Raw genomic sequence first — 19924 nt, 5'->3', positions numbered from 1 at the left:
GTCTCCAGCTGCAAGTACTCACCAACCACTGTCAAAACACAAGCAACAAAGTCACTGTCTGAAAGACAACACAACGGCTGAGTTCGTTACCTCCTCGGTAGAACGATATCTCGGCAAAGAGGTGGAGATGACGTCTTGCTGATATAACGATGCAGATCAGATGAGTGGTGACAGCTGTCATAGGTGATGAGTGTCAGCTGTCACCCCGGCTGCTCCTGTGAGGCGGCAGCGCCCTCTGGTGCCTGGAGCCCGCACTCCAGGCAGGGTGCCCTCTGGTGGTGGTGGGCCAGCAGTACCTCCTCTTCAGCGGCCCACACAACAGGACCCCCCCCTCAACGGGCGCCTCCTGGCGCCCGACCAGGCTTGTCCGGGTGGCGGCGGTAGAATTCGGCCAGGAGGGCCGGGTCCAGGATGAAGCTCCTCTTCATCCAGGAGCGTTCTTTGGGTCCGTACCCCTCCCAGTCCACCAAATACTGGAAGCCCCGGCCCATCCTACGGACATCTAAGAGCCGGCGCACAGTCCAAGCCGGCTCGCCATCGATGATCCGGGCAGGAGGTGGTGCCGGACCCGGAGTACAGAGGGGTGAGGAGTGATGTGGCTTAATCCGGGACACATGGAAAACGGGATGGATCCGCAGTGAGGCCGGAAGCTGAAGCCTCACCGCGGCTGGACTGATGACCTTGAGGATTTTAAATGGGCCGATGTACCGATCCTGCAGTTTTGGGGAGACCACTTGGAGGGGGATGTCCTTTGTTGACAACCACACTTCCTGCCCTGGCCGATACGCAGGGGCCGGGGTCCGCCGACGGTCTGCATGGGCTTTCGTCCTCATCCGGGCCCTCAGCAAAGCAGAACGGGCGGCACGCCACACCCGACGGCACTTCCGTAGGTGGGCCTGGACCGAGGGCACACCGACCTCTCCCTCAACCACCGGAAACAAGGGAGGCTGGTACCCCAGACACACCTCAAAAGGTGAGAGGCCGGTGGCTGACGACACCTGGCTGTTATGGGCATACTCGATCCAGGCCAAATGGGTACTCCAGGCCGCCGGGTGCGCGGCCGTCACGGCCTGTTCCACCTCCTGATTGGCCCGTTCTGCTTGCCCGTTGGTCTGGGGATGGTACTCGGATGAGAGACTCACCGTGGCCCCCAGTTCCCGGCAGAAGCTCCTCCAGACTTGCGAGGAGAACTGTCTGTTGGAATCCCATGCAGCCAGACGACGTGGTGGACCAGGAGGTCCGCTGTCTCCTGGGCCGTCGGGAGCTTCGGGAGGGCCACGAAGTGGGCCGCCTTGGAGAATCGGTCCACTATCGTGAGGATGGTGGTGTTGCCCTGGGACGGTGGGAGGCCTGTGACAAAATCCAGGCCGATGTGGGACCAGGGGCGATGAGGCACGGGCAGCGGCTGGAGCAGTCCCGAAGCCCTGCGATGATCAGCCTTGCCCCTGGCGCAGGTGGTGCAAGCCTGGATATAGTCCCGGATGTCGGCCTCTAGGGACGCCCACCAGAAGCGCTGCCGGACAACTGCCACGGTTCTTCGCACCCCTGGATGACAGGAGAGCTTGGAGCCGTGACAGAAGTCCAGGACTGCAGCCCTAGCCTCTGGTGGGACGTAGAGTCTGTTCTTCGGTCCAGTTCCGGGGTCCGGGCTTCGTGCCAGGGCCTCCCGGACGGTTCTCTCTACGTCCCAGGTGAGGGTGGCCATGATAGTGGACTCCGGGATGATGGGTTCCGGTGGATCCGACAACTCCGTTTTGACTTCATCTTCATGTACCCGGGACAAGACATCCGATCTCTGGTTTTTGGTCCCGGGACGGTAGGTGATCCGGAAGTCAACACGGCCGAAGAACAGTGACCAGCGGGCTTGCCTGGGGTTCAGCCGCTTGGTGGTCCTGATATACTCCAGGTTCCGGTGGTCAGTGAAAACCGTGAATGGCACGGACGTTCCCTCCAACAGATGTCTCCACTCTTCTAGAGCCTCTTTCACCGCAAGGAGTTCTCGATTGTCGACGTCATAGTTCCGTTCGGCCGGGGTCAACCTGCGGGAAAAATAGGCACACGGGTGAAGGACCTTATCGGTCCTCCTGCTCTGGGAAAGCACAGCTCCTATTCCTGAGTCCGAGGCGTCCACTTCAACCACTAACTGGCGACTAGGATCGGGCTGCACCAGAACGGGTGCAGACGAGAAGCGCTGTTTCAACTCCTTGAACGCGGCATCGCAACGATCCGACCAGGTGAAGGGGACTTTTGGTGAGGTCAGGGCTGTCAGGGGGCTAACTACCTGACTGTAGCCCTTAATGAACCTCCTGTAGAAATTAGCAAAGCCGAGGAACTGTTGCAGCTTCCTACGGCTGGTGGGTTGGGGCCAGTCTCTCACCGCCGCGACCTTGGCCGGATCAGGAGCGACGGAGTTAGGGGAGATGATAAACCCCAAGAAGGACAAAGAAGTGCGGTGGAACTCGCACTTCTCGCCCTTAACAAACAGCCGGTTCTCTAACAACCGCTGCAGGACCTGACGTACATGCTGGACATGGGTCTCAGGATCCGGAGAAAAGATGAGAATATCGTCCAGATATACAAAGACGAATCGGTGCAGGAAGTCCCGCAAGACGTCGTTAACCAAGGCTTGGAACGTCGCGGGGGCGTTGGTAAGGCCGAACGGCATGACCAGGTACTCAAAGTGACCTAATGGGGTGTTGAATGCCGTCTTCCATTCGTCTCCCTTCCGGATCCGAACCAGGTGATATGCATTTCTAAGATCCAGCTTAGTAAAGATTTTAGCTCCATGCAGGGGGGTGAACACGGAATCTAATAATGGCAACGGGTATCGGTTGCGAACCGTAATCTCATTCAGCCCCCTGTAATCAATACATGGACGAAGTCCGCCATCTTTCTTGCCCACAAAAAAGAAACCTGCCCCCATCGGGGAGGTGGAGTTCCGGATCAGCCCGGCAGCTAATGAGTCCCGGATGTAGGTCTCCATTGATTCGCGCTCAGGTCGTGAGAGGTTGTACAGCCTGCTGGACGGGAACTCAGCGTCTGGAACCAAATCAATGGCACAATCGTACGGACGGTGCGGGGGAAGGGTGAGTGCCAGATCCTTGCTGAAGACGTCAGCAAGATCGTGGTACTCAACCGGCACTGCCGTCAGATTGGGAGGGACTTTGGACCTCCTCCTTAGCCTGGGAACTGGGAGGAACCGAGGATCCTAAACACACCCGATGGCAGGTTTCGCTCCATTGAACCACCACCCCAGACGGCCAATCGATCCGGGGATTGTGCTTTAACATCCATGGGATGCCCAAAATCACGCAGGAGGTAGAAGGAGTTACAAAAAACTCAATCTCCTCCCGGTGGTTTCCAGACACCACCAGAGTTACTGGTTGTGTCTTGTGTGTGAGTAAAGGGAGGAGGGTGCCATCTAGTGCCCGCACCTGCAATGGCGAAGGAAGCGCCACCAGAGGGAGCCCTACCTCCTTTGCCCATCTGCTGTCTAGCAGATTCCCTTCTGACCCCGTGTCCACCAGTGCTCGGGCTTGAAGGGTTAAATCCCCGCTCAGGATTGTGACTGGGAGTCGTGTGGCAATTTGTGTGTGTCTCACTTGAATGTCTTGACCCCCCCTTAGCCCAGTCTCTAAGGGCGAGTGTTGACGTTTTGGCCGTTTGGGGCAGTCTCTCTGTGTGTGCTCTGTTGAGCTGCAGAGAAAACACTCTCCACGGATCAGCCTTCCCATTTTGGCCCTGTGCGTTTCCCTAACAACGTCAACAGGGGGAGCTGTTGCCCCACAAAGCGCTGCGGCTGTGGAGCGTGGGGAGGGCGGCCCCTTTTCGAACGCGGAAGGGAGAGGGGCGGCGTGTATCCGGTCACGTCCTTCGCCTCGGTCCCGACGGCGTTCCTCTAACCGATTGTCTAATCGTATAACGAGATCAATAAGCCCGTCCAAATCTCGCGGTTCGTCCTTAGCCACCAGGTGCTCCTTCAGGACCAACGATAGTCCGTTTACGAAGGCGGCACGGAGGGCAGTGCTATTCCAGCCGGACCTCGCAGCCGCAATGCGGAAGTTGACTGCATAGGCAGCTGCGCTCCGGCGCCCCTGTCTCATTGACAGCAGCACGGCTGAAGCGATTTCTCCTCTGTTTGGGTGATCAAACACTGTTCTGAATCCCCTCACAAACCCATCATACATCAGAAGGAGCCGTGAATTTTGCTCCCAGAGTGCTGTAGCCCAAGCGCATGCCTTACCGCGAAGCAGATTAATCACATAAGCTACCTTACTAGCATCAGTCACGTACATGACGGGACGTTGTGCAAAGACGAGCGAACATTGCATAAGAAAGTCCGCGCACGTCTCCACACAACCCCCGTACGGCTCCGGAGGGCTTATGTATGCTTCAGGGGAAGGTGGGAGGGGTCGTTGAACGACCTGTGGAACGTCACTGTTGCGCACAGGATCGACAGGAGGGGGAGCCGCAGCAGCGCCCTGAGGGCGCGCTTCCACCTGCGCGGCGAGAGCCTCCACCCTGCGGTTAAGGAGGACGTTCTGCTCGGTCATTAGATCCAACCGAGCCGTGAAAGCGGTGAGGATTCGCTGCAACTCTCCGATCATTCCTCCTGCGGACGTCTGCGCGCCCTGTTCTCCCATTGGCCGTTCAACAGCCGGTTGACGCCCCTCGGGATCCATGACGTGGCCGAGATATCCTGTTCTGAAAGTGTTGGAACACGGACCCACAACAGGGGGCGCAAATGAACGGACAATGGAGGAAGTCAAATAGCACTTTTACTGTTGTGAAATAAGCACAACAAGCACGACAGATCACAATAGAAAATAATAAAGTCAATTCACAAAGGTGTCATGTGGGCAGGCTCGAAGATAGAAGACGTCTGTCCAAAGCAGAACCGGAACCACACGATTTCCTCCGCCACCGAACCCCGGGGATACTGGAGCCGCCAAGTCCCGAACTCCCAGGTGGCCACTGCCTCCGCTTGTCGGATCTGGTACTGCTGGCGAGGAACAAAAACAGTTAGATGTGGGTGCGTTTGCACCCAGCAACACGGATGGTGAAAAAAACCACCTCCACCTCTTGTCAGGAAAATGTGAGTACTTATCCAAAGAAAGGGTTCAGTACAGTCTCCAGCTGCAAGTACTCACCAACCACTGTCAAAACACAAGCAACAAAGTCACTGTCTGAAAGACAACACAACGGCTGAGTTCGTTACCTCCTCGGTAGAACGATATCTCGGCAAAGAGGTGGAGATGACGTCTTGCTGATATACCGATGCAGATCAGATGAGTGGTGACAGCTGTCATAGGTGATGAGTGTCAGCTGTCACCCCGGCTGCTCCTGTGAGGCAGCAGCGCCCTCTGGTGCCTGGAGCCCGCACTCCAGGCAGGGTTCCCTCTGGTGGTGGTGGGCCAGCAGTACCTCCTCTTCAGCGGCCCACACAACACTTTCATCCAGTCATCCACAGTCCACGATTGCTTTTCTTTAGCCCATTGTAACCTTGTTTTTTTTCTGTTTAGGTGTTAATGATGGCTTTCGTTTAGCTTTTCTGTATGTAAATCCCATTTCCTTTAGGTGGTTTCTTACAGTTCGGTCACAGACGTTGACTCCAGTTTCCTCCCATTCGTTCCTCATTTGTTTTGTTGTGCATTTTCGATTTTTGAGACATATTGCTTTAAGTTTTCTGTCTTGACGCTTTGATGTCTTCCTTGGTCTACCAGTATGTTTGCCTTTAACAACCTTCCCATGTTGTTTGTATTTGGTCCAGAGTTTAGACACAGCTGACTGTGAGCAACCAACATCTTTTGCAACATTGTGTGATGATTTACCCTCTTTTAAGAGTTTGATAATCCTCTCCTTTGTTTCAGTTGACATCTCTCCTGTTTCTGTATATAAATAATAAGGTCGGATACTTTTCTAACAGACCTCGTGTAACACTTAGAAGCCAGGAACAAAAATTGTGTTACATAGTGTTATGATTGCAAGATCAATGGATTCAGGATCAGACAACAGAATCAAAGTTCAGTGATCAGGTTCAAAGGTTAGCCATGAGGATCAAAGATTGTTTGTGAAGCAATGAAAAAAATCTCACTATTAAAGAAAAGGAGGGAAAGGAAATTAATGTCACAGACAATGTGAACAGAGGACTGTTGACCATTAGTGAAGGTTTGCACTCTGAGTGTCCTAGTTGTGATCTGTAATGGTAAATCTGTACTATTTTTAAATGGACTCAGTTGGAAAAACACATATTGGAAAGCATGAGCTGGGTAGCCCATATATTTATGTTTCATCTGGAATATATTATCCTCCTTGTGCTCTTATCTGATCCATTTCCTGGCTCTTTCTCGTGCAATGGCCCAATTTTTCTATAAATATCAAAAGGATATCAGTCCTTGCATATGTAGCATAAATAGCTCAGTGTTGTTCCGTAGCATTGCACTCCATTCTTTTTCACTTCTCTCTTTTTTTCTGCATGTCTTCATGGTAGAACTCATTTAATTGCACATTCCTCCTTAACATGTAGTGGAAAACAGCTTCCTCTGAGCAGAGGCAATGCTTTTTCAATGCTTCCTGTGTATATTTCAGCAAGAAACAAAGCATAGAGGGAGTGTCACGCTTAATAATAACCTTTGACCTCCTCTGGAACAGAAAAGTGCTACACTGATTAAAAATAAAAGTTGTTTCTGTGCTATCCTGGTTTCCACTACAAAAATTGTGAGCTGTGTGGCCGGTTTCTGCGTCCGAAGCTCCCACTGTGGGAAACGAGTGAATCTGACCCCAAAGACTGAGCAGTGTCTGTTAACCCCGTGATCATCTCGTCAATCTGATGGTGAGCCTGGAACAGCTTCTGCCCAGTCATGCAGGGCCCGGCCAATAGACTCAGCAGACTGTGGTAATGAGCTCGAGAGGATCCGCAAGCACAGTCTAGTCACTTTGACGACTCCAAAATTAACACTGTGCTGCAAATTCTTAACACCTGGTGTAATAATAGTCAAGATAGAAGTAATATGTCTTCATTAATATAAGTACAAGAACATGAATGTAACAGCTCTTGAATGTAATTAGAACTGCAGTGACACAGCAATGGTGAATCTTCAAACCGGGCTTTGTATAAAATGGTTATTTGATTATTAAATCCAGTCATTTTTTAAAAAATGGTTTATTGTTGGGGGGTTTTTTTTGTTTGTTTTTTGCCTTTCCATTGACAAAGACAGCCGCTTGTAATTTGGACTTTCTTTGAAAAGCAAAACAAGAAGAATGCAATTCTTTCATGAAAACTTTTGTTTGTTTTTTTTCATTTGATTTCAAATTTGACCTTCATATTTTATATTCGCTAAAGGCTCCAATAATATGAGTTCAATGGTACAAATATGTCATGAGGTGAAAGCTGGAACATACCATTCAACTCAAGTCGCTCCACTGAAAGAATGTAAAAAACATTCATTATTTGTTTTATATACCAGCTAAAATAGATCCTTGTCATTTGATATTATATTAATTTCTAAACAACAGAAAAGGGACTTGCATTTTGGTGTTCGTCACTAGTGCTTTGACATTAACAATCTAACACAAACTTTAAATAGGAGTCCAAAATTGTTCTCAGTCAACTTGGAAAAACAGTTCGATAGATCAAAAATAATTATGATGATGTAATCCATGATACTCCCAAAAAAACAAAAAACGACTTTGTGTACTACAGTCCAGCAAAAAATCAGGTCAGAAATTTGTCCAGCTTTTCATCCTAACAGCTCTTCATGCCTCCAGATGGCTTATGGCGTAGTGGATTTGTCATGTCACATGTCACATGACATAGAAAGCACCAATCAAATGACAAGGATCCACTCAGCCGTTGTATAAAGCTTGATTATTTTATCATCCCTGCCCAGCATGGTGTCACAGGAACCATGTCGAAACCGGGTTACTGTTTGGTGTATTTTTGATCAGAATAACAGGTCCTGTTTCAAATTAAATAGGTGCCAGTTGCCAGGTGAGTATCTTCTGCCTACTGATAAAAGAGGATGGTCATAACACCGTACTGCAAGATATGTACACAGCTTTATGATGTCATAAGGTGCATGGTAAATTTTGGAGAGTAAAATAGACTCTGTTGGAACCAGTGTAGATTTTGACAGCATATTTATTCACAGTCTTGATTAACATGTCACTTAGCTTTAGTCATAATTTAGTCATCTGAATTGTTTTAGTTTTGGTGTAGTTTTAGTCAACTTAATAATCTTCCCTTACACCTTGCAGTATTTAGTTAAGTAGACCTCTTGCAGATTTTGTTGATCAACTATTTGATCAACTGAAATTAAAATAATTCAGATGATTAAATTATGACAAGAGTTGAGCAAATTGATTTAAAACTAGGATAAAGATGTTTTAACACTATAATAGGTTTTATTTAATTATATTTGGAGCAGGACCAAATGTAGTCTACAAGAGTCTGTTCTACTCTGCAAAATTTGCTCAACTTTGTGATGTCATAAGGTGTTAAATACCATTCGCAAAGTACACTAGACTCTGCTTGAACTACGCTGCACTTCAAATAGAGTCAACTCTGTCACACAATGACATTAATGCTACAAAAGTAGACTGTTGCTGTTGAACAACTTGATTAAACACTAGAGTTTGTTGAACTGTATTTGTAGCTGGATCAAACAACCAGAGTTGATTTTACTCTGCAAAATCTATTGTGTGGGTTGTTGACAAATGTCTTACTTTACAATGTAAAAGAAAGAGACTAATGAAGAAATACAATGCAGAGAACCTGTGACTCACACACAGCAAAGCCTTTGCTCAGTGGACTTCAATTATGTGGTAACATTTTCATCCATCAGATGATCTGAACACTTTTCAATGATATCTCACAGTCATGACATGAATGAATGAATGAATGAATGAATGAATGAATGAATGAACTTTCATGATATGCTGAACTGCACACCAGGAATAACATGGGGGAATTGAGGACCTTGCTCAAAACAAATGTCAACCATTAACCTTTTCTACTCACATTTTTCATGGTCAGGGGATCAAACCTATGACCTTCCAAACACAAAGCAGCTTCTCCAACCTTCAGACGACCACGTTCCCATGTTTAGCATTCATCCAGTACTCTGGTTTACAAAGTTCCATTTTCATTTGCTCAGTGATGTTAGAAATAACAACAATAACAGTAATGTTAAGAAGAGAGAAATGATAATTTGTGTGTCTGCTGCTTTACTTGTTTGTTGGGAAGATTTTTTAAAAATTAGGCACTGGTGTTCATCAAATTTATTGGAAGGATGGACAAAGCATCTGGATTCGAATCAAAAGGAAACTGTTTTCACTTTTGTCAACATTATAACATGGGGTTTGTCTGTACTTTTATCAGTTTATCAAGAAAAAATATGCATGTGGTTCTAGAGTTGTAGGAAGACTTGATGCTAGTCATTTGCATTTTGGCAAAAGCATGGACTCTGTTGTGTACCTCTCTAATTACTGCCATCTGCTGTTTGGTTGGTTGGTTGAGACCAAAATTTAAGAGTAAAGTGCTTCTCTAGGCAAGGCTTTGAATGAGTTCAAGGAATGAAAATGAAAAACAGTTGATATAGTTCAACTAAAAAGATGCTGTATGCTGCTCTTTTTTCCCTCAAAGCAGCAAACACGCTCTGTTCTCATTTAGAGCAACTGAAAACACACATACAATTTCAGACACCCTCTAAATGCCCCATGGCATTTCTTAACCTTAGTTGCACGTTTCATCTGATGGTCTCACTCCCATCATTATAACAGAAATTATTTAAAACCATGGCCCACTCTGTGGGTTATTACAATGGGTATTGTAGCAGGTTTATGTACAACGTAAGTTGCTAACTAGTTTAATATGCTTATAAGAGGTTCTGAATTAGACTGTCAACTGCCTATGGATGAATGCTCATATTAGGGCCCCTTCACACAGAACACGAAATTGGGCGAAAGAAGCAGAAACTGTCCGAAAGTCTGCAAACAAAAAATGAAATGGGGAACCGCAAAACATTCCACCTGCTGTCAGGAGGGACACAAGGTCGGACAGGTGTGGATGATACCACAGCGACAGTTTCGTGCATGCTCGTGTTCGCGTGCATGAACACAGTGCGAGCATGTGGAAAGTCGCGCACACAGCAGTGGAGTAAAAAAATTTTAAAAACACCACAATTTATAATAAATCATTCCTGTTATAAAGAGTGGACTTAGCCTCTGCCTAGATGTACACCAGTAAGTACTGAAATGATGTGGATTACTGTTCTCCTGTCATGGCGGGCGACTGCCCCGACACCAGGAGTGGGTGGATCCATGGTACAAACTCCCAAACCAGGCTTTGAGGTATAAGAAGTCGTCAGGTTTATTTCAGGCAGAGGTTCGGAACACAGGTGATCGTATAGCGGAGCAGAGGTACAAGCTGGGCGAGACACAAACGTAATCATTTCCGGGCAGAAGTCTGAGGCACGAGCAAACACTGGCATGTAGGCTGAGGCAAAAGGCACGGTCAAGAAACTTGGAGCACAGAACTGGTACATGGCAAGACAATCAGGACAGAGAACTAGAAGGCTGGAGAGTGTGCTGGAAGCGACAACAATCTGGCAAGGGATTGAGAGACTGTGAGGGTTTATATGCCTGTGGACTAATTAGGAACAGGTGGTGGTAACAAGGTGCATGTGAGAGGAAGGATCCAGAAAGGGGGCGTGGCTAATGAACAAAGATACTACATTGTGCAAGACAGTGAGGGGAGAGAACACAAGGTGGAGAGAAGAAAAGACAAAGATGTGTGAACAGGTGTCAATCAATCAATCAATCAACCTTTTTTTATATAGCGCCAAATCACAACAAACAGTTGCCCCAAGGCGCTTTATATTGTAAGGCAAGGCCACACAATAATTATGAAAAACCCCAACGGTCAAAACGACCCCCTGTGAGCAAGCACCTGGCTACAGTGGGAAGGAAAAACTCCCTTTTAACAGGAAGAAACCTCCAGCAGAACCAGGCTCAGGGAGGGGCAGTCTTCTGCTGAGACTGGCTGGGGCCGAGGGAAAGAACCAGGAAAAAGACATGCTGTGGAAGGGGGCAGAGATCGATCACTAATGATTAAATGCGGAGTGATGCATACAGAGCAAAAAGAGAAAGAAACAGTGCATCATGGGAACCCCCCCACAGTCTACGTCTAAAGCAGCATAACCAAGGGATAGTCCAGGGTCACCTGATCCAGCCCTAACTATAAGCCTTAGCGAAAAGGAAAGTTTTAAGCCTAATCTTAAAAGTAGAGAGGGTATCTGTCTCCCTGATCTGAATTGGGAGCTGGTTCCACAGGAGAGGAGCCTGAAAGCTGAAGGCTCTGCCTCCCATTCTACTCTTACAAACCCTAGGAACTACAAGTAAGCCTGCAGTCTGAGAGCGAAGCGCTCTAATGGGGTAATATGGTACTATGAGGTCCCTAAGATAAGATGGGACCTGATTATTCAAAACCTTATAAGTAAGAAGAAGAATTTTAAATTCTATTCTAGAATTAACAGGAAGCCAATGAAGAGAGGCCAACACGGGTGAGATATGCTCTCTCCTGCTAGTCCCCGTCAGTACTCTAGCTGCAGCATTTTGAATCAACTGAAGGCTTTTTAGGGAACTTTTAGGACAACGTGATAATAATGAATTACAATAGTCCAGCCTAGAGGAAATAAATGCATGAATTAGTTTTTCAGCATCACTCTGAGACAAGACCTTTCTGATTTTAGAGATATTGCGTAAATGCAAAAAGGCAGTCCTACATATTTGTTTAATATGCGCTTTGAATGACATATCCTGATCAAAAATGACTCCAAGATTTCTCACAGTATTACTAGAGGTCAGGGAAATGCCATCCAGAGTAAAGATCTGGTTAGAGACCATGCTTCTAAGGTTTGTGGGGCCAAGTACAATAACTTCAGTTTTATCTGAGTTTAAAAGCAGGAAATTAGAGGTCATCCATGTCTTTATGTCTGTAAGACAATCCTGCAGTTTAGCTAATTGGTGTGTGTCCTCTGGTTTCATGGATAGATAAAGCTGGGTATCATCTGCGTAACAATGAAAATTTAAGCAATACCGTTTAATAATACTGCCTAAGGGAAGCATGTATAAAGTGAATAAAATTGGTCCTAGCACAGAACCTTGTGGAACTCCATAATTAACTTTAGTCCGTGAAGAAGATTCCCCATTTACATGAACAAATTGTAATCTATTAGACAAATATGATTCAAACCACCGCAGCGCAGTGCCCTTAATACCTATGACATGCTCTAATCTCTGTAATAGAATTTTATGGTCAACAGTATCAAAAGCAGCACTGAGGTCCAACAGAACAAGCACAGAGATAAGTCCACTGTCCGAAGCCATAAGAAGATCATTTGTAACCTTCACTAATGCTGTTTCTGTACTATGATGAATTCTAAAACCTGACTGAACCTCTTCAAATAGACCATTCCTCTGCAGGTGATCAGTTAGCTGTTTTACAACTACCCTCTCAAGAATCTTTGAGAGAAAAGGAAGGTTGGAGATTGGCCTATAATTAGCTAAGATAGCTGGGTCAAGTGATGGCTTTTTAAGTAATGGTTTAATTAAGAATCAAGAATGTGACTAAATGAAAACACAAAGCAGACTGGGACAAAGTGTGAGAGGAGGGCACAGAACTAGTGGAGTGACATGACAACACAGATGGAGATGGAAGAGGGATGAAAACATAGAGCAGGTGCAGCGAAGTGAACATGATTAACTGGAAGTGAGAAATAGCAGGGAATGATGAACAGGCTAGACATGAGACAGAATACAACATAACAGAACTGAGCAAGAACGGGAACAAATCCTAAAGCATGGCAACAAGGAAAACAGAGACTACATGATACATGATACAGATACAAAACCCAATGTAACTGACAACACAAATGAAAAAATACACAGATGATGAACTAATGATGAGTAAAGCAAACATAATCTGACAGAACAAAACTAGAACGAACAAAACTAGAATGGAACTGGATGATGGCAACAGAATAACAAGAAACAAAGTAACAAGAAAAACATAACCGAATAAATCCCAAAGAAAACAAATATTAATAAATCAAAGCCGAAGCAGACCAGAAGCAACAGAAAGGAGGAAAACAAGGGCTCAGCGCCCCGACCCTGCCAAATCCCTGACAGTACCCCCCCCCCCCCCCCAAAGCGGCGGTCCCCAGACAGCTGCACCAAAACAAACTGACAATGGGAGGGCGGCGGGGGAAATGACAAGGACGCGGGCACACAGAGACCCAGGTGACACCCAGGAGGCCTACATGGCATGAGGTTACAAGGATGACTGATAACCTGAATAAAAATGGGCCAGGGAACAAACGGGCGGTCAACAGGGCGTAAGGAATTAGCAGGAGGCCGGCCACACAGCAGTACGTGGTGCAACCCAAGGTCTGGGGTCCGGCTCAAACCATGGTCCGGGGGGCGATCAGGAGGTTCCTTACAACATAATAAATCCTCCGGGGCCCGAGACATAGAGACACAGACCTCAGGGCCGAAGCATTGGGATCCCCATAGAGTAGAAGCCAGATACTTAATGGAGGCGTAAACCAAATAGGGAAGCCATAAAAACAGACAAGTTAGCAGAACCCCAAAAATCACATAGGACCCCAGACTAGCGCCAATCCAGTCTGTCTTCAAGACCTAATGTACTGGTAAAACATAGTCCATGTTTAAACCTCGACACCAGTCAACCGACTGTACTAACCAGTAATGCACAGTATCCTGAATAGGCCGTAACAATTTTACCAATACGCCAAGGGGAGCATCAGAAGGGAGTTTGAGTGAGGCCCACAGGCACCCAAACCAAAAAACCAAAACATCTCATATCCAAAAAAAGAAGAAAAACACTGCTGCAGAAAAGGAATCTTACCAAAAAACAAGCAACTCTTGTAAGCCTTTTCAGTCCATGAACACAGAAAATAACTGATGTCACCAAAAAGATCCAAAACCTGCGGAGACCGAGAAATGCAATCCAGGAACTTATTAAAGGTCTCAGCAATGGCATGAGAAGAATTTAGCCCCACAAAGTGACAAATTTTCTCAGAAAAGGGCTTGAAAAATGAAAGAAGCTGGCAACTCGATATTAAACTGATGGTAATCAGAAATTCCAGAAGACACCGAAATGTAGACCATCTCAGTCTCTGGCGTGACAGTTTTAACAAATTTTCAACAGATATACATGAAAACCACCTTAGGTTAAGTCGTGGCATCATTAACAGAGAACCCACTGAGTTGCATGAACATTTCTTCAGGAATATGTGCGACCTCTTTAACAGATCTCTGCCGGAATTAAAAGCATGAGAACAGAGGAACAAAGCAAAAAAGCAAAAGGAAAAGTCACTGACCGTCCCGCAGTTACAGTTTTTTGCAGATGCACGCAGGATGGACACTGGAGCAGGTAGCCGATGAACCGGAACAGCTGCACCGTGCGGGCAGAGAACACCCTCTGGAGCTGCCGCTGATATGCTTCCCACAGGGCGTGAGGAGGTGGAGCTGACTGAGGCCGATGTTTCTCTTGTATCGAGCTTTATTGAGAGCGGCACAGGCGTAGTGGGCGTGACTTGAGCTGAGAGTTGTAAGGAGTGCTGAACAAGTGGTTCTGATGATGTCATAGTGGAACTCCGTGTTGCCTGCACAGCCACTGTCGTGCGCGCTGATGCAAAATCAATGACCGTGTTCGTTGTCATGGTACTCACGGATATCATGGTCAGTGCAGTCTGGTTGAGCGGTGACGTGAACTCTGACGTCGTTGTGGCCGGGGCAGGAGATCCCTTAGGCTTGTGCTGCTGCAGAAACAGAGTAGGCGTGGTTGGGAACAACAGCTCATTGATGGTCTGTGAAGGCAGCTCTGATGACGTCAGCCTCATTGTTATGGAAGTTAGTCGGGCACGTTCGGCAGGCACCTCCACCTCCGCGCGCACCGTGGTAGAACCGCTAGGCATGCTCGCCGTCATGGTGTCCCCAGAAGCTCTGGTCGGAGGAACGAAAGAGAACTGGGCTGGCTGAATGGTCGGTGAGAGTCTAACTGCTGGCTCCACCGGCACCATTTCTGAGTCTCTGTACTCGCCCGCTGCGACTTGCGCCAGCGATAAGGAGATTCCCGATGGCTCGGAGGCTGGTTCCGGAATGGGGGACAGAATCAATGGTTCCGGAGAACTTATCAGGAAAAGCAGTCAGCAGATCAGGCTCTGTAACAAAAATCTGATCCAGCTCTGAAAAAATACGCTCCTTGCTCCGCTGGCTGTGGCAGTCCTGACATTCAAAAAACAGATCTTGTATTCTGAACAGTTTAGTAGCCGTGTCCTGTAATGCTTGACCTTCAGCCTCGGATGACTCGTTGTCCTCTATGTCCTCCCACTCAGAGTCATTAACAGCTTGTGGGAAGCTAGATGCCAGGTGATCCTCAGGCTGTCCAATCCAGGCTGGAAGTTGCTCAATAGCAAAAAACTCATCTAGATTTTCTAGGCCTGGAAAAAGATCATATAGCCAAGCATTGGCCTCAACAAGATCAAGGGCCTGATTGAGATAGTCAATTCTTTTTTAGGTGTAAAGCGGGCTCTGTAACAATCAAAGCAGAATTCAAGTTCTGAAAAAATGTCTCTCATGGTGGCAAAGTCTTTGACTGATATGGCAGATGAGGAGTTCGCTGGGTCCATAGTTTGGCCAGATTGTACTGTCATGGCGGGCGGCTGCCCAACACCAGGAGTGGGTGGACCCATGGTACAAACTCCCAAACCAGGCTTTGAGGTATAAGAAGTCATCAGGTTTATTTCAGGCAGAGGTTTGGAACACAGGTGATCGTATAGCGTAGCAAAGGTACAAGCTGGGCGAGACACAAACATAGTTATTTCCGGGCAGAGGTCTGAGGCACGAGCAAACACTGGCATGTAGGCTGAGGCAAAAGGCGCGGTCAAAAAACTTGGAGCACAGAACTGGTACACAGCAAGACAATCAGGACAGAGAACTAGAAGGCTGGAGATTGTGCTGGAAGCGACAACAATCTGGCGAGGGACTGTGAGACTGTGAGGGTTTATATGCCTGTGGACTAATTAGGAACAGGTGATGTTAACAAGGTGCATGTGAGAGGAAGGATCCAGAAATGGGGCGTGGCTAATGAACAAAGATACTATGTTGTGCAAGACAGTGAGGGGAGAGAACACAAGGTGGAGAGAAGAAAATACTGCATGCTCACACACAACACCTGTGCAGCACCAATATATACACAAAGCCAGAAATGATGGCTTTTCTCTGTCTTACACACCTGTCACACACCCTGTGACACATATCCATTATATTCACATCCCATGTCTCTGACCGCCATTTCTCCACCTCCTCTTCCTCCCCTTTAGCGGTGTGGACCCCTCCTTCTCCTTGACCTTCTCTTTTCATTAGTCAGAGTGTGCCTCATGCCTCTGAGCGTGCTGATGGTGCAGCGCTCCAAGGCTGCATTTATCACCATGACAAAGCACTCTCAAACAACAGCTGACTGTCTCAACGGTGACAGCGGTCACACGGCTGATACATCCCCTCCGTACACCGTGTCTACTCGGTCACAGGTTGTTGGTTTATGCCACATGAGGCTGTAATGAGGAGCTAAGTACAGATGAAGGCCCACAGTACACAGTCCACAGATGTCCTGAGTCGCACAAATCCAGCACTCACCGCTTCAGGTCCTGCTTTTATCTTCGCTCAATCCTCACATCGCTTTCCTCAATTCTGTGGCTGTTTTCCACTGACAGCCTGCATTGAGGAGGGCAATCGCCGCTCTCGCCTCACAAACTGACATCTGGAATGACTGATGAGGGACTTACGTTGCTCTCTTCAAACAACCTTCACAGATTCTTTTAACGGGAGGCAGAGTGGGCGAATTTGACAAGGCCTTTTGTTTCCCTCAAACTTCTCTTTCATAAAGCATCGTAAAATTAATTTGGATGACATTATTATGTTAAAACACATGCATAATTAAAATTAAAACCATATTGTTCACTTAATAAAAAAAGACTCAAAGGACTATTTGATTTCTTTTGTTCCCACTGTTAATAATGTGATTTTTTTAAACTGTCACTCTCTCACGCACAGACACACACAAAACCCAACCAGTGTACAGTGCAAACCTTTGTAAGTTGTTTCACATATAAATGTGTGACCATTATTTGCATATTTAATCTATATGATCAATCTCTAACGTTTCTGCAGCACTGGACTCAGTGCTGCCTCTTTTTTTTTATTTTTCTGTTGTTGAGGTATGGGTTGTTTTGGTTTCTTTTAAGTGGTGAGGCAACAGAATTTGTAGTAAATGTGTGAAGGATTATTTAAATTTCAAGTGGCTGCAAGAAGAAGCCAGACATACAAGGCATCCAGGAAGTATTCACAGCACTTCACTTTTTCCACATTTTGTTATGTTACAGCCTTATTCCAAAGTGAAAGATTTTTTTTTTTTTTTTAATTCGACACATAATACCCCATAAGGACAATGTAAAAATGTTTGTTTGTTTGTTTTTTAGATTTTTGCAAATTTATTCAAAATAAAAACAAACTAAGAAATCAAATGCACATACATACTCACAGCCTTTGCCATAAAGCTCAAAATTGGAGCTCAGGCTCATCCTGTTTCCACTGATAATCCTTGAGATGTTTCTACAACTTAATTGGAGTCCACCTGGGGTAAATTCAGTTGACTGGACATGATTTGTAAAGACACACACCTGTCTACATATAAGGTCCCACAGTTGACAGTGCATGTCAGAGCACAAACCAAGCATGAAGTCAAAGGAATTGTCTGTAGACCTCTGAGACAGGATTGTCTTGAGACACAAATTTTGGGAAGGGTACAGAAACATTTCTGCTTCTTTGAAGGTCCCAATGAGCACAGTGGCCTCCATCATCTGTAAATGGAAGACGTTCAGATCCAAAAGGACTCTTCCTCGAGCTGCCCGCCCATCTAAACTGAGCAATCGTGGAGAAGGACTTTAGTCAGGGAGGTGACCAAGAACCCAATGGCCACTCTGTCAGAGCTCCAGCATTCCTCTGTGGAGAGAGGAGAACCTTCCAGAAGGACAACCATCTCTGCAGCAATCCAGCAATCAAGCCTGTATGGTAGAGTGGCCAGACGGCAGGCACTCCTTAGTAAAAGGCACATGACAGCCCACCTGGAGTTTGCCGGAAGGCACCTGAAGGACTCTCAGACCATGAGAAACACAGTTTGACGAGACAAAGATTGAACTCTTTGGGGTGAATGCCAGGCGTCATGTTTGGAGGAAACCTCAGACTGGGGTGATGGCCATCTTTCATCAGGACAATGACCCTAAGCACACAGCCAAGATATCAAAGGAGTGGCTTCAGGACAACTCTATGAATGTCCTTGAGTGGTCCAGTCAGAGCCCAGACCTGAATGCGATTGAACATCTCTGGAGAGATCTGAAAATGTCTGTGCACTGACGCTCCCCATCCAACCTGATGGAGCTTGAGAGGTGCTGCAAAGAGGAATGGGCAAAACTGCCCAAAGACAGGTGCACCAAGCTTGTGGCATCATATTCAAGAAGACTTGAGGTTGTAATTGCTGCCAAACGTGCATCAACAAAGTATTGCGCAAAGGGTGTGAATAATTATGTACACGTGATTTCTTAGTTTTTATTACGTCCGCCATAAAATCATCGGCATTTATTTAGTTGTCTGACTGTTAGCAAGATTATGTCAAAACTACTGCACAGATTTTGATAACATTTTCACCACAGATAGATATTAGGCCATGGAAGACTCCATTAAATTTTGGAAGTGATCTGGATTCGGATTGTGGATCAAGATTTCACTTTGTAAGCTTTTAAGGATTACGTCAAAACTACTTCATGGATACAACGTCACGACGTAAAACCAAGATCAGGAAGACACTATTTTGTTTCAGCTTGTGAATTGTATATCAGATTGCAACATCTTAATGAGTCAGACCATTCTGGATCGGTATGCAATTATTGCACTGTGCTGTGGAATCCGGATCCAGGTAAAGTTCAGGTCCTGATGTGAATCACATATCTTTTATTTTGAGTCCTCTTCAACTCTTGCCGGATGTCAGAAATCTCCGGCTGCTCTTGTTTTTAATACATTTGCAAAAATGAATAATAAAAAAATTCATGTTGTCATTATGGGGTGTTGTGAGTAGAATTTTGTGGGGAAAAAATGAATTTACTCCATTTTGGAATAAGGCTGTATCATAACAAAATGTAGAAACGCTAAGCGCTGTGAATTGTTTCTAGATGCACTATAAACCTGAAGGCCCATTGGTGTCCAGAGTCCACACTCCCCCTTAACGGGATGCCAGTTCATTACTGGTTCCTACCCCAGCCAAGGACTGTACCCATTTACAGCAGGATGGACTGACACAATGTAGATGAAGTGTCTTGTCCTCTCCTCACACAGTTAGTGTGAAAGGGAATCTGACCCAGATCTTCATATTGGTAGCACAACTGCTATCCCACTGAGCTACCTACTCAAACTCAACTATTATTGGAAAAAAAACATTAGTGTCACCAATGTCACTTTTCATGAAAGTATGTGTTGATATCTGTCCATTCATTCTTAGCTGGACATGCGCTTTAATGTAATCCTGTATTTCTATTGAGTTAAATTTGTAAGCACGGCTCCCCTAAGCAAGACTGCCTGCTGTCGTTTTATTATCCGACTATCAGCTTACATTCATGGAAAAAGGCATTTTCAGCATTATTATGATAGTGGTTGAGTTTATTGGGTAATCATGCCCACTATTGTAACAATTATTACAGTGGTGGTTGCAGTGTAGGACAAACCCCATCACCCCAATCAAACTCACCCTACAGCCACCTGTGGGCGTCAAGCGCCGTAAAGAACAAAAAGG

This window comes from Thalassophryne amazonica, chromosome 9, assembly GCF_902500255.1.
Source record: "Thalassophryne amazonica chromosome 9, fThaAma1.1, whole genome shotgun sequence".
Taxonomy (NCBI): Eukaryota; Metazoa; Chordata; class Actinopteri; order Batrachoidiformes; family Batrachoididae; genus Thalassophryne; species Thalassophryne amazonica.
Note: the sequence above shows the minus strand (reverse complement) of the source record.